The sequence below is a fragment of the Taudactylus pleione genome, unplaced genomic scaffold, assembly GCF_031769625.1.
Source record: "Taudactylus pleione unplaced genomic scaffold, aTauple2 ptg000010l, whole genome shotgun sequence".
NCBI lineage: Eukaryota > Metazoa > Chordata > Amphibia > Anura > Myobatrachidae > Taudactylus > Taudactylus pleione.
Genome location: NW_028284413.1, coordinates 3,591,786 through 3,602,850, shown reverse-complemented (window position 1 = coordinate 3,602,850; position 11,065 = coordinate 3,591,786).

The window sequence follows — 11,065 nt, the reverse complement described above, 5'->3', positions numbered from 1 at the left end:
TACAGGTACCAGCGAGCCCTTAATGTCCAGGCATGCTGGAACTTGTTGTTCCACAAGTGCTGACATGTTGAGGCAGTTTTGCTGGGACTTGTAGGCCTCTTGTAAGGAACAATATTAACTATTTCCATTAACTCCGCACCCACCGCCCCCAGGGGTGCAGGAAATAACCCTGGTTGCATGGGAGATGGGACCCTATTTTATTTTTTCGGGGTCCCTACCTTCTGAAGAATTCCAGCCCTGAGCTGACCAGTTTGGGGCTGGGTAATATGATGCAGGGGGACCCCACACTGTGTGTTCCCCTTTTATGGTATCACCCTGGCTGGTTCAGTCTGGTGCTGGTAATTGGAAAATAGGGGGAACCCCACATCAATGTAATAACAATTGACCTCGGCGCTGATTAACCTCCTAAAGCTGCATACACACACAACGATTTTTTTAATGAACGATTTGAGTGAACGATTTTTTCCCTTGAAAAAATTTACTAAAATCGTTTACTAAAGTTGTTCATTTACTAAATGTCATGAACGATTTTTATGAACTACAAACGATTTTTGCATATTCCCTTAATGAAAATCGTTGAGTTGACAAGTCTGACTGAACGACAAACTACAAACGTGAACGCGCATGAACGATAATCGTTCATCGTTTGACTCAGAAAGTGAACGATTTTTGCCATCAATTATCGTTAAACGATATCGTTTAACGATAATCAATAAAAAAATCGTTGTGTGTGTATGCAGCTTTAGAGTCTCTTATACTTGGTAATATATCAATATGTTAATACCTATGGGTCTCTTAATTGACTATCTAATTGTCAGCTGCACGTCCACACTTATAGGTGTGTGAGCACCTAATTAAAGAACAAGAATACTACAAAAACAATCAGGACTGCGCTCTATAGTATCCAAATTGTGAAATGGCAGAAATAATAAATAGCAATCAGAACTTATCAGCAATACCTATGATTTTAATCACATATATAAAAGTTATCTCAAACATACATTTATAAATTAAATACATTGTACACAACAAGCTTATAAGATGATTAAAAAATACAACGCTGATCAATCAACCTATATGAGTCAATCTGAACTATCTATCAGCTATTCCATGTAAAAATTGTGTGCAAAATAAATATAGAGTGTATACAATACTATTGTCTCCCAAATTATAAGCTAAAAATGTAGATGTTGTATCTCATTAGGGTTTATAAAAGATCCTTGATTTAATGTTGTAACTCCAATCAAGGAAATACAAATAGAAAAAAATGAAAAAATATGAACACAGGGGATCCGTATTAAATGGTGTGCACACGCTTTCAGAGTCTTGTTACTAATACCCCTTTTACACTGGAGCTAAATCCCAGGTTATTGCAGGGTTAACCCGGGCAGCTCCCTGGTGTAAAAGGGGTGAGGGTTGGATCGCCGGGTCAAGTGACCCGGGAATCCAACCAAGGTAACTAGCAGGGTTTAACATGGGCGTAGCCTGTGAAACCCTGCTGTGAGAACAGCGCACTCCGGGTCACGATGACCTGGAGTGCGCTGCAAGCCGGCCGATTGATCCAGCTTCAGTGGCGCTTGGAGATGATGTCATCTCCAAGCGTTCACTTTCACGCCGGGAAAGCCAGGTCTATGCAGACCCGACTCCGGCGTGAGTGGCGCCAACTCGGGATATTCCGGGTCTGATCCGAATAGGAACTCTGTTCCAACTCCCGGACAGACCCGGAATTTTGGTGGAAAAGGGGTATAAGTGTTTATCTCCACAGATTGGAGACTCAGCAAATGTAGATCTCAAAGTCTCGTTATATAGTATCCATCTCCATGAATCGGAGATTATGTAGCTGTAATTAAAGGCAGTCTCCTGCGTTATGACGGCAAACAGCCGTATATTGTGTACCTGGTCAGCTGAGAATATCCGAATGATGGCTTGAAATGTATAGCCCCTCACCGGCAGTCACACTGGGCTCTCCAATGCTCTAGCTGAGGGATATACTCAGGGCCCGTGATATCTGGCTGTGAGCGGCACGATGACTTGCCGCGTATCCTCAGTCTAGACAGCTAACGGGGTCCAGGTAACAGCTTGGAACAGATAGCTTTACTCCAGCGGTACCACTTATTTCCCGTAATCCTCCAATGGTCTAGCAATAAAATTAGCTCAAGACCCGTGGTGAATATAGCTGTAAGCGGCGTGTGATTTTTTTCATTTTTTTCCATTTGTATTTCCTTGATTGGAATTACAACATTAAATCAAAGATCTTTTATAAACCCTAATGAGATACAACATCTACATTTTTAGCTTATAATTTGGGAGACAATAGTATTGTATACACTCTATATTTATTTTGCACACAATTTTTACATGGAATAGCTGATAGATAGTTCAGATTGACTCATATAGGTTGATTGATCAGCGTTGTATTTTTTAATCATCTTATAAGCTTGTTGTGTACAATGTATTTAATTTATAAATGTATGTTTGAGATAACTTTTATATATGTGATTAAAATCATAGGTATTGCTGATAAGTTCTGATTGCTATTTATTATTTCTGCCATTTCACAATTTGGATACTATAGAGCGCAGTCCTGATTGTTTTTGTGGAACCCCACATCAGACAGAGAGGACTGGGGCTGGTTGCTGAGGTGGATGGACTGAAGATAGTATACGGCCAGGTCAGATAACGTGTCAGCTGCTGGCAGTCAGCCGCTAAGACGTCAGCTGCACTACTGCAGCCATTCTGACTTAAAAAGCAGAAGTGGAAGGATCACATCTCAGTTCCAGCAGCGCTGAGTCTGTGCTCAGTTTAGCTGCTCTAGCAGCAGCAGTGAAAGGGGAATGACACTCCTTTTCTCTCTCAGGGGTATATTTACTAAAGTGTGGGTTTTTAGATGTGGAGATGTTGCCCTTAGCAATCAAATTCTATTTAACATTTAACTAGCACCTTCTAGAAGATAATACCTAGAATCTGAATGGTTGCTATGGGCAACATCTCCATTTCTAAAAACCCGCACTTTAGTAAATATACCCCTATGTCTGACAGTCGTCTCCCAGCAGTGAAAGTGCTACTGCTATTGACTGCTACAGTTATTTAAATGATGATGTGTTACCAGCATAGTAAAGTAGCTTAATACTGACAGCTGGCACATTTTTACTGATGTCTTAAACAGATTTACAATGGCACTGTGCCTTAGCTTATAATATGAAATACCGGGCATATATTCTGTTACTCACAGTCTATCATTTTACTGACTTTCCCCAGTATGAAGGCTATTATTAGACAAAGCCATTATAATGTTACCAGAGGAGCTTGGCATAGGAGCACAGATATCTTAAGTGAGCACTTTATAAGTCACCTACATTAAACACAAAGAAAATATTTAAATTGAAACTACCAAAATGAATAAATACTTTCAGATTTAATTGTACTTTAAAACCTCCATAAACAAATGTTCTGTTTCTCTTGCTCCAGAATTGCTTACTTTTTCCATTATTATTATTATTATTATTATTTTATTTTTTTTCCATCTGGTGTCTTTTGCTTTGTCAGATTTTCAAATGAGTGTTCTTAAACACTGGACACCTAGGGCCTGATTAAGAGATCCCCAGAGCTGCCATGAAAAGTTTCAGGCCCTGATATTTTAGAGAGGCATGGCCCTTGAAGGGCATTGCCATGCCCTGTTGTGCATATCATGGGCCACACTCGAGGGGACATGGCTACACAATATTGGGCGCATGACTTACTCCTCTTTGGCTGGCTTGGGCATGAGGACAGGCCTGGAACTGGTCACTTTGTACCTGTCCCATGTGTACAAAGTTGAAAGTTCCCTCGAGATCCACTTTAATTGAAGTCGGGAATCTGATCACACAAACACACACTAGTGAAGGACTCAATTAATAGAACTCCATTAAAGAGGACTTTATGGATTGAAATACCCTATCGCTACAGCTCTAGGTAAGGGGGGAAGGTTCCCAGGAGATAAATTCTATACATCCTACAGCTATGTAGTGCTGGTGGATCTGGTTATATTAAGGAGGTTTGTCCAAACGTGGACTTCTTCTAAGTGACCTTTAGACATTGCACTTAGTGAAGCATATACAGTATGTTATCTATTTGCTGTGTATATAGTTTTAAACAAATATCTGAATTTTTATTACTAGTTGAAACAGGTCCTGTTTCATATAACAGATTGCTACATGATAGTAAAACACTTCTACGTGAAGGGGAATGTATGTGTGAGCAGATAACTAAATGAACAATAGAAAGTAGTGTATTTATATAAAGTAAAACATTCCGGCTGTGTGAAAATTATGCGGCACCACAGGGAGTCATCATTGGGGCCAGAACTTTTCACTCTTTTTATTAATGACCTTGTAAATGATCTAGAAAGTACGTGTCCATATGTACAGACAATACTAAATTATGTAACATTTTTAACTACGGACTTTAATTCACAATAGGATGAGTTATCTGAAATGCCAGATGAATGTCTATGTAATAGGCGATGGCATCAGTTATATCACTTATACTGTACATTAAATGGTACAGTATATATGTTTGTAGGTAAAATATGGCACATGATGTAGGAATAACAATATAACATACATGGAGTAGCAACATTTGGTGTTTATCAATTGCTAATTTTCATTTCATGCTGAGATGGATAAAACAGGGAAGAGATATACAAAAAACAAACATAATTTTAGCCTTTTGTTAGTAGTCGGGTTTCATGGAGTGGACACCTGTCTATAAAAAAGACGTAGGAAGTAACTCTTAAGATGGTTCTGAAATAAACAATTCTAATTAAAATTGGAAATGGAGAGAATAAAATATAATGAATGTATAAACTAAGTAAGTGGGTTTGTAAAGAACAAAAAATGAACCTTAGTCATGAATATGTGCAAATATATTAAAGGGGTATACGTTTAGGAAGCCGGCGGACGCAATGCCGACCACCGGCTTCCAGACTACTTAATCCCGGCGAGGGTTAAATGACAAGTGTCTATATCTAGATGCCTATCATTTTACCGACGCCGGGAGACCGGCGCCCGGCATCCCGATCGAAGGGATGCCGGGCGCGGACAGCCGTGGGGTAGTGGAGGTTTAGGTTTAGGGCTCTCGGGGGGGGACTTAGGGTTAGGCACCCCCCCGGGAGGTTAGGGTTAGGCTAGGGGGAGGGAGGGTTAAGATTAGGCACCCCCGGGGGAGGTTAGGATTAGGCACCTTCCCCCAGGGGACTTAGGTTTAGGCAGCGGGGAAGGGGGGGTTAGGTTTAGGCACTTAAAGGGGGGTTTAGGCTTAGGCACAGGGGGGGAGGTTAGGGTTAGGCACTCTAAAGGAGGGTTAGGGGGTAAAATTAGGTTAGTTTATACTTACCTGTAGGATGATCGGGATTTCCTCCTCTGTCGGGCTGCCGCTGATGGGATTTGAATGCGGCCAGCGGTGAATCATACCGAATGCCCTTTTTTAAAGGTCAGTACTATAAGTATAGGTATTTGTCCAGAAAAGGTTTGACTCCCTGGCATGTGCAGGTGACGAAGGAGATTGCACTGTGACAGGAGTATGGGGGAACACAGATGTCATTCTGTGAGATTCTCTACTGAGGGAGGCGATGATAAAGTGGATGCTTTTCTTACAAAGCCCGGCCTGAATAGCTATAACTACAACACTCCATAATAATCACCACCCTCACTATATTGTTTGTACAAAAGAGCATTAATTCATTACATATATGTCACCCTCTGTATTTTAGCATACTTACTCTAATATCAGGGATGTTCGCCTATATATATATATATATATATATATATATATATATATTGTAAATTGCACAAGTAAGGTGATGGAGAGGGAATGTATTCCTTTGTCATGTGTGGGGTCAGAAAGGAATGTCTTTCTCACTCTGGGTAGGTACTACGGGTGTATCACTAGCAGACAATCAGCTTCCACAAGCCTAATAATGGTCACAAGAATGAAATCATCAACAATTAGCATAACAGAAACTTAGGGTGTTTCCTCCATCCCTTCATCCTCCAGTACAGTGTGTCTATTTCATACACCTGAACAAAAATGTGTACAAATTCCTGCCTCAAATAATTTCCTGCCAACTTTAGTGTTCATTGTTTAAATAGCAGCTATAGGGCCTGATACAGAGTTGAACATTAATGCAAATGCATTTGGGCATTTTGCCACTTAGCAATTACTAAAATATGCTAATGAGTCAGCCAGCGAAATTTGTAATTAGACGCCCAGTGGAGCCTTATCAGTTGCTCGCAACTGCGTACACAAACGCAGCAGGTCCTGAAAACATCGACTCCTCCAGTGAGCTTATGATCACTCAGAATGGCCGCAGTAACTGAGATGCTGGAGCTTTGTTTTCTGCGTATGTTTTCAGGAAATGGCCCTGACCCGCCTGTGTTTAGGGCGGAACTCCCCATAACCACCCACAAACCTGTCTCTTCTTGTCTATCAATTGCGAGTGAGTCCTCACAGAAAGCGCGATTGCAATTCATTTGTAGCGCGTGCACAATGTGGCTGTGACGCATAATCGCTCAACTGCGTGAAAATTGGCATAGTGTTCAGCTCTGTATCAGGTTCATAATCAATTGTTGCTCGCTTAGGGCCTGATTCAGAGATGCAATTTTCATGCAGATCGAGCGATTGTTTACCATTGCCTATGCATCCCAGTGCGCATGTGCGAAGGCAGCTCTGAGATCGCACTGTGAGCACGTAGGCCACGGAGACCCTTCGCAGAGTGATTGACAGTGAGTGAGCATTTGGAGTGTTGACAGGGTGGTGGTAGGTAAAATGCAGGCGTGCCTGTCCGTGTAAACACCGTTACATGGGCGTGCATAAATTAGCCACTGCAATTGCATACACAGCTCTGCGTGTCAGGAGAGCTCCCTAGGCTGCGGCAGGTTGCAACTGCCGCAAGGGTAAGATGGCCACTGATGTCCGTCGATGTTACCAATATTTATGTGGGTATGCGTCGTCGCTCACATGCAAGAAGGCAACAGTGGGCGTCAGGTGATCTTTGCTAACATTAGCCTAATTTCGCCGCTGTGTTGCGTATGAAATCGCGGCTATGTTTGCATTAGCATCCATCTCTGAATCAGGCTTGTATTACTGTAATTTACACAGAGAAAAAAAATATAAAAAGCATGTATAAATAAAAATAATTAACACCAAACCTTTAATTATTAAACACACACATATGGTATCTTTATCAATGTTAGAACCTGCAGAATACATCACGGGGTAGATTCCATTAAGGCTGACCCTCAAGTGATGTGCAACTGCGCACATTGCAGGTAATTACGAGAGGTAAAACCTCACTCGTTTTTGCTTGCAAATCTATGGGATGCGTGGGTTTCCTTCCTGGATAAGCCACGTTATATTAGCACTAACTGAATCACCCCCTAGGTGTGTATTATGAGGGTTCATCTCATTGTGTCAAAATAATTAAGGGAAAAATGTAAGAGTTTATAAAAAGTCTGCAAAAGCACAATTCTGCATAGCCCACAATTGTATTTACACACCCTCGCTAATCGTAGACTACGTGAGAATGCCCCATTATGACCCACTTATGCTCATTCAGCAGCGAAGGAAAATGCGACCCTGATGTGTACAACTCCATATTATAGCCTGTAGACAGGGGCGTGCAATGAAATTTTCATGGGGGGTGAGGGGACAAAGGCCAAGGACTACTATTGGGCCTGGAGACCCTTTTTCTCGCGTTTGGTATCTTGTGTGACAGGGACAGCATGCTTTCACATGAAGTTAATTTGGAGCAGCAGGGTTGTGCAGAGATGGAGCAATAAACAGCATGGTAGTGAGATCCAGTCCAGATTTTCCTGGGATCACTTGTAAGCTACAAGCAAGGATAATTAGCAGCACCTGGTATCTGTCTTTAAAGTTGTGTCAGTGCAAGTCCTCAATGATCCTGATGGTGAATTAGTCGCCCAGGTTATAGGCTCGGGGGTGACTAGTGTTAGGGAACCTGAGGGTCCACTAAAAGAACTGTGTTGCTGTTTGGAAGATTCTGTGTATTTGCTATAACATCTTGCCTGTGAACACTGCACTGACCTGTATATCTGCCTGTGGTGAGAAAATAAACTTCTGTTGAATTTTACTCTGGTCTATGTGATTCTTGTCACGTTTGGTGCCCACACAGGGACCTTGCTGGATATTACTACTCATCAAGAGCCCGGATACAGTGACCGGATCCACCCACAGTGGCAGTGAGATGCATTGCAGGACACTACCCACTGCACAGCAGCTTGGTGAGTCGCATTACTAGCAACTGGGTAGGTGAGTGTGGCAGGCCAGCCATAAAAAGGCAGTTGTTCACAATGGTAATCTGTCCATGTGTATATAGCAAATTGTGCACAATATAAAACTGCTTAATGCCTGTGTATGGGTCTGGGAGCCCAGGGAATGTAGTGCAGTTTTAAAGGGAAGCCAGCTGATATAGATTGCTGGGAACCTGTCTTGCAAGAGAGAGTTAATTAAGCCTGCTATATTTATCCACAAAGTGGAAAAGCAGTGTAATATGGAGGAACTTTTGAAAAGTTTGACAAGCAGCAGGGCAGCAAACTCTGGCTGCTAGGCAGCAAACTCAAATACAGTTACTACATGCTGAATTACAGGAAATAAGAAAAGCTGGGCAGGAGCAGGAGGTGTTACAAACACTTACACCAACAGATGATATTGAGACATTTTTGTGCACCTTTGAATGCACTGCTGTTCGCTTAAAATGGCCAGAGGAGGAGTAGGCTGCCAAATTAGCTCCCTATCAGGGGAGAAATAAAGAGCATATGTTGTTTTAACAGTGTCTGAAGCCAGCTCCTATATTAATCTGAAAGAGGCAATACTCAGCAGGGTTGGGGTGACTGGTCCCAGTAAAGCCGAGCAGTTTCATGAGTGGCAGTTGAACCCATCTGAGCTTCCTAGAGTACAATTGGCAAAACTAGCCAGTTGAGTAAAGCCTGGTTGCAGCCGGATAAAAATTCTGCACAGCATGTGTTGGAAATGGTTGCTCTAGACCATGTTATACGGGCATTAGACCGAGTTGTACAACAATAGGCTCTACAAGCTGACCCCCAAACATTTGAGGAGTTAGCAGTGGTAATTGAGCGGTACCTGACTCTTGGGAAATTGAATAAAGCCAAGCAGGGGTTCCAGCCAGTACCTAAGCCTAGAACCCAGGTCTCAGTTGTTAAAGCGAACAACCCACCTCCGGCTGTGTATTTTGTTTGCGGCAAGCCCGGTCTGTGTGCCGGGACTGCCCAAAGCAGGGCGAGCCGATGGACTGCAGTGCAGGAAAAACAACTCGACCGGTGCTCAGCATGGCTGCTGGAAGCATTTCCCCGGCGGAGATTACCTTGTTTTGTTTGATGGTGCAAGTGGAAGGCCAGGAGATCTGGGCCTTAGTGGACACTGGCAGTGAAGTAACTATCATATCTGCTGATATGGTTCCATCTGGGGCTGATCAGGTGCTACCCCCGGTAAAGGTTATTTGTGTACATGGGGATGTAGAAGAATTCCGAGTGCACCTCCTGGTAATAATAAAAAGGGCGATCTCTGAAGGTGGTAGCCACAGTAACTACCAGGCCACCTTACCCATTGATCCTAAGTTGGAATTTTTGATACTACAAGAGTTGGCTACTTGGCCTGATGACAGCAGACGGACCATGTCAGAGGTGTCCCAAGAGTCAAGCTCTGCAGTATGCTAAAGTTTGATGTTTGATGGCTGTAACACCCTCCTTGGCCAGTGAGCAGCAAGAGGGGAGTGAGACCGAGGCACAGTGGATTCCCATCGGCAAGGAAGTGTCTTTACAGGACTTTGGCCAAGACCAACAGAATGATGGGCAGCACAGATGGTGTAATGGTTAGCATTACTGCCTCACAGCACTAAGGTCGTGGTTACGATTCCCACCACGGCCCTAACAGTGCGGAATTTGTATATTCTCCCTGTGCTTGTGTGGGTTTCCTCTGGGTACTCAGGTTACCTCCCACACTCCAAAAATATACTGGTAGGCTAATTGGCTCCCCTTAAAATTAACCCTCGTGTGTATGCGTGTGTGAGCATGTGGTAGGGAACATAGATTGTAAGCTCTACTGAGGCAGAGACTGATGTGAATGGCCAAATATTCTCTGTAAAGCGCTATGGAATATGTGTGTGCTATATAAATAACTGGTAATAAATAAAAATAAATAATAAACTTGATAAACGCATTTGAACTGTTGTAAAAGTAAATGGTAAAGTAATTATGGCTTTACCAACAGAAGGTATACCATACTTTGCATTGAAAAATTATTTGTTATATTGTGTAGCATATTTGCAGGGAAAGAAAGCAGACCGATTGTTGGTTCCCCAAAAACACGAGCAGTTGGTGTTGAGGGAGGCTCATACACACTTGTGGGGTGGCCATTTGGGGCAGAGAAAACTGTCCAGGGTATTCAGTTAAGATTCTTTTGGCCAGGCATTCATGCAGCAGTAAAAAAATATTGTCAGGAATGTCTAGTGTGTCAGAAGATAGTGCCCCAACCAGAGTTTCAGGCACCTTTGGTTCTCTTCCCTGTGATTTCTGTACCTTTTTGAGAGAATTGGTATGGATCTGATAGGGCCGGTGGAAAAAGCTTCTTGTGGGCATCAATACATATTAGTGGTAGTAGATTATGCCACAAGGTATCCGTAGGCCACACCACTACGTAATATGAAATCTAGCACTATTGCCCAGGAGTTATTAATGCTATATACCAGTCTGGGATTACCAAAAGAGTTCCTGATGGATCAAGGTACCCCTTTTGTATCTAAATTAATGAAAGATTTGTGCCAATTATTAAGGGTAGATAGGATTACCATCTCAGTTTATCACCCGCAAACACATGGCCTAGTAGAACGCTATAACCAGACCCTTAAACAGATGGAAAAGAGGGCGGTACCACAAGAAAAGCAAGATTGGGATTTACTCCTGCCCTATTTGATGTTTGCATGTAGAGAGGTGCCCCAATCCTCCACAGGGTTCAGTCCGTTCAAACTCCTCTATGGGAGGCAACCTAGAGG